The sequence below is a fragment of the Alligator sinensis genome, unplaced genomic scaffold, assembly GCF_000455745.1.
Source record: "Alligator sinensis unplaced genomic scaffold, ASM45574v1 scaffold1031_1, whole genome shotgun sequence".
In the NCBI taxonomy this organism is placed as follows: domain Eukaryota; kingdom Metazoa; phylum Chordata; order Crocodylia; family Alligatoridae; genus Alligator; species Alligator sinensis.
Genome location: NW_005842167.1, coordinates 141,899 through 146,108, shown reverse-complemented (window position 1 = coordinate 146,108; position 4,210 = coordinate 141,899). Strand labels below are relative to the sequence as shown.

General features: G+C 60.1%; 4 non-coding genes across 4 annotated transcripts; all 4 read left to right on the top strand.

The window, feature by feature from the left end:
* Positions 1–66, top strand: TRNAK-UUU. Its single transcript has one exon. It is a non-coding gene; the product is annotated as a tRNA-Lys (tRNA).
* Positions 67–462: 396 nt separating this feature from the next.
* TRNAP-UGG lies at positions 463–534 on the top strand. The gene has a single exon. It is a non-coding gene; the product is annotated as a tRNA-Pro (tRNA).
* A 568-nt stretch (positions 535–1,102) lies between these two features.
* Positions 1,103–1,175, top strand: TRNAK-UUU. Its single transcript has one exon. It is a non-coding gene; the product is annotated as a tRNA-Lys (tRNA).
* Positions 1,176–2,554: 1,379 nt separating this feature from the next.
* Positions 2,555–2,627, top strand: TRNAK-UUU. The gene has a single exon. It is a non-coding gene; the product is annotated as a tRNA-Lys (tRNA).
* Positions 2,628–4,210: the final 1,583 nt, after the last annotated feature.

Here is a 4,210-nt window from a genome sequence, read left to right as displayed (position 1 = left end):
TAGCTCAGTTGGCAGAGCTTCAGACTTTTAATCTGAGGGTCCAGGGTTCAAGTCCCTGTTCAGGCACAGGGGGGCTTTGTGCTTGGCTTGCCCCTTTGAATGCGCAGGAGAGTCTTGGTTCTGACCCAGCTGCTGGATCTGAGGGGTGTGTGTGGTTCCCCTTTTCCTGCTGCTTGGCCTGAAGCCACTGATGGCACTGGCAGCAGCCCAGGGCTCCCTTTGTGGTCCCACGCATGGGAGGCAGGTGAGGATAGGACAGCAGGTGCTCCACCCCTGCGCCGTCATCGCAAGCCCCGTTCCTGTAGCAAAATCAGGGCTTCTGCAGGCAAGGGGCCCTGCCCCGCCCACCCCAAGCCTGGCCTCTCAGTGCATCTCCCGCCTCCCAGATCCATGGCGCAAGAGGGTCCCATGCCACAGGCTCCTGAAATGTGGCAGGTCAGAGGACAAAGTTTGCCAGCCCCTGGCTCGTTGGTCTAGTGGCATGATTCCTGCTTTGGTTGCAGGAGGTCCCGGGTTCAACTCCTGGACGAGCCCTCCTTTGTTCTGATTCGGGTTGCCCCTTTTGTCCCGCTCCAGAGGCAGGTGGGGCCATTTGCCTGTTGAGGCTGGTGCATGGCCCAGAGCTGGGAGCTTTAGTCACCTGCTTGCCCTGTCTCCCTGGCCCCCACATCCATAGTGTTGTGGGACGGTGTCGGTGGCGAGCCGGGCCGTTGGCGTAGTCAGAAAACAGGGCCTGGCGCTGCCCCGCCCCTCTTGGGCAGGGCCCCTGGTTCCCACTTGGGTCAGGTGACTACTTGTGCGTGGGTGTGGCTGAAGAGCCGGGGGAGCCATCGTCAGGGGGGCATGTCCTTGAGCGAGGAGTCTTCTGGGCAGAGTTTGGGGAGTGCAGGGCCAGTGGTGTGGACATGTGGCAGGGGCTGCCCGTGCCAGGAGCTGGAACCCAGCTGGAGGAGAAAAGTGTGCACTCTGCTGTGCAAGAGAGTGCCAGAGGAACCAGAAGGAGTCCTTGTCGCCTGGCCTACCTTGTTTGGTTGGGCCTGGGGCGGTGGCAGGTGGCAACTGCGGTGAAGAGAGGGAGGCCGGGTCCGGGTGCTTGGGTGTGGCCTGGATAGCTCAGTTGGCAGAGCTTCAGACTTTTAATCTGAGGGTCCAGGGTTCAAGTCCCTGTTCAGGCATGGGTGGGGCTTTGAGCTAGGCTCAGCCTATTGAATACGCAGGAGCGCCCTGGTTCTGTTAGGTGTGCGGGTGGCTCCCATTTTCCTGGTGCTTGGCGTACAGCCACCGATTGCACTGGGAGCAGCCCAGGGCTCCCTTTGTGGTCCCACCCATGGGAGGCAGGTGAGGATAGGACAGCAGGTGCTCCCCCCCCGCGCCGTCATCGCAAGCCCCGTTCCTGAAGCAAAATCAGGGCTTCTGCAGGCAAGGGGCCCTGCCCCGCCCACCCCAAGCCTGGCCTCTCAGTGTATATCCTGGGGCTACTGGCATTTGGCCTCCCCTCTAAGTCCCGGTTGGCAGCAGAGGACGTTGTGGCCCGAGCGGAAGGGCTGCTCTTCAGAGCTCGCCATGGGGGAAGAGCCGCAAAGGAAGCCATGGATCTCCGAGGCCGGGCTGGGAAGGCCCGCCTCCCTTCTGCAGGCAAGGGGCCCTGCCCCGCCCACCCCAAGCCTGGCCTCTCAGTGTATATCCTGGGGCTACTGGCATTTGGCCTCCCCTCTAAGTCCCGGTTGGCAGCAGGGTGCAGGAGGTCCTGGGTTCAATTCCTGCACGGTGACCACCCATAGGCAGCGACACGGGCCAAGGGCAGGCTGAGCAGGGACCATCTGCGGGCAGCTGTGGCCGTGTCAGTGGCAGGGAGGGGGGGATCTCCCTGTGTCCCATGCCACAGGCTCCTGAAATGTGACAGGTCAGAGGACAAAGAGGGCCAGCCCATGACTCGTTGGTCTAGTGGCATGATTCCTGCTTTGGGTGCAGGAGGTCCTGGGTTCAATTCCTGCACGGTGACCACCCATAGGTTGCCCCTTTTGTCCCGCTCCAGAGGCAGGTGGGGCCATTTGCCTGTTGAGGCTGGTGCATGGCCCAGAGCTGGGAGCTTTAGTCACCTGCTTGCCCTGTCTCCCTGGCCCCCACATCCATAGTGTTGTGGGACGGTGTCGGTGGCGAGCCGGGCCGTTGGCGTAGTCAGAAAACAGGGCCTGGCGCTGCCCCGCCCCTCTTGGGCAGGGCCCCTGGTTCCCACTTGGGTCAGGTGACTACTTGTGCGTGGGTGTGGCCGAAGAGCTGGGCGAGCCATTGTCAGGGAGGCATGTCCTTGAGCGAGGAGTCTTCTGGGCAGAGTTTGGGGAGTGCAGGGCCAGTGGTGTGGACATGTGGCAGGGGCTGCCCGTGCCAGGAGCTGGAACCCAGCTGGAGGAGAAAAGTGTGCACTCTGCTGTGCAAGAGAGTGCCAGAGGAGCCAGAAGGAGTCCTTGTCGCCTGGCCTACCTTGTTTGGTTGGGCCTGGGGCGGGGCGGGTGGCAACCGCGACGAAGAGAGGGAGGCCTTTTTTTCACGTGTGGCCTGGATAGCTCAGTTGGCAGAGCTTCTAACTTTTAATCTGAGGGTCTAGGGTTCAAGTCCCTGTTCAGGCACGGGTGGGGCTTTGCGCTCGGCTTGCCCCTTTGAATGCGCAGGAGAGTTTTGGTTCTGACCCAGCTGCTGGATCTGAGGGGTGTGCGTGTGGCTCCCCTTTTCCTGCTGCTTGGCCTACATCCACTGATTGCACTGGGAGCAGCCCAGGGCTCCCTTTGTGGTCCCACCCATGGGAGGCAGGTGAGGATAGGACAGCAGGTGCTCCTCCCCCTCGCCGTCATCGCAAGCCCCGTTCCTGAAGCAAAATCAGGGTTTCTGCAGGCAAGGGGCCCTGCTCCGCCCACCCCAAGCCTGGCCTATCAGTGCATGTCTTGGGGCTACCGGCGCCTGGCATTTGGCCTCCCCTCCAAGTCCCGGTTGGCAGCAGAGGACGTTGTGGCCCGAGCGGAAGGGCTGCTCTTCAGAGCTCGCCATGGGGGAGAGCCTTAAAGGAAGCCATGGATCTGCGAGGCCAGGCTGGGAAGGCCCGCCTCGCAGATCCATGGCACAAGAGAGTCCCATGCCACAGGCTCCTGAAATGTGGCAGGTCAGAAGCCGAAGTGTGGAGGCTCGTTGGTCTAGTGGCATGATTCTTGCTTTGGGTGCAGGAGGTTGTGGGTTCAACTCCTGGACGAGGCCTGTTTTGTTCTGATTCAGGTTGCCCCTTTTGTCCTGCTCTAGAGGCAGGTGGGGCCATTTGCCTGTTGAGGCTGGTGCATGGCCCAGAGCTGGGAGATTTGGTCACCTGCTTTCCCCGTCTCCCTGGCCCCCACGCCCATAGTGTTGTGGGACGGTGGCGGCGGCGAGCCGGGCCGTGGGGGTATTCAGAAATCCGGGCCTGGCGCTGCCCCACCCCTCTTGGGCAGGGTCCCTGGTTCCCACTTGGGTCAGGTGACTACTTGTACGTGGGTGTGGCTGAAGAGCCGGGGGAGCCATCGTCAGGGAGGCATGTCCTTGAGCGAGGAGTCTTCTGGGCAGAGTTTGGGGAGTGCAGGGCCAGTGGTGTGGACATGTGGCAGGGGCTGCCCGTGCCAGGAGCTGGAACCCAGCTGGAGGAGAAAAGTGTGCACTCCGCTGTGCAAGAGAGTGCCAGAGGAGCCAGAAGGAGTCCTGGCTTGTTGGTCTAGGGGCATGATTCCTCCTTTGGGTGCAGGAGGTCCTGGGTGAGCCCTGCTTTGTTCTCTGCCGGGGGAGCCGTGTTGCCTATTTTGTCCCGCTCCAGAGGCAGGTGTGGCCATTTCCCTGTTGAGGCTGGTGCATGGCCCAGAGCAGGGAGCTTTTATCTCCATTGTTTGGCCTGTGAGGCTGCATGTGTCCTGCATGCTGTATTTTGCGCAGCTCTTCACTACTGCTTTTGGAAGAACTGTTTATATAACTGTCAGTAGGTTTGTAATAGTGTAGGGGTCTCTAAACTTGATTATTTTGCCGTCCTTATTACGTCCAACCACAAGGTCTAAGTGTTTTATTCAAGACACAGAGGCTTTGAATTATGTCTGTTATAATTTATTGTGGTTTATAAAATCATTAACATGTCTACTTATGGCCTGCCAGCAATTATAACTGTAGTTAAGGACAACTTTCTGCTTCAGGAAATTGTGAATAG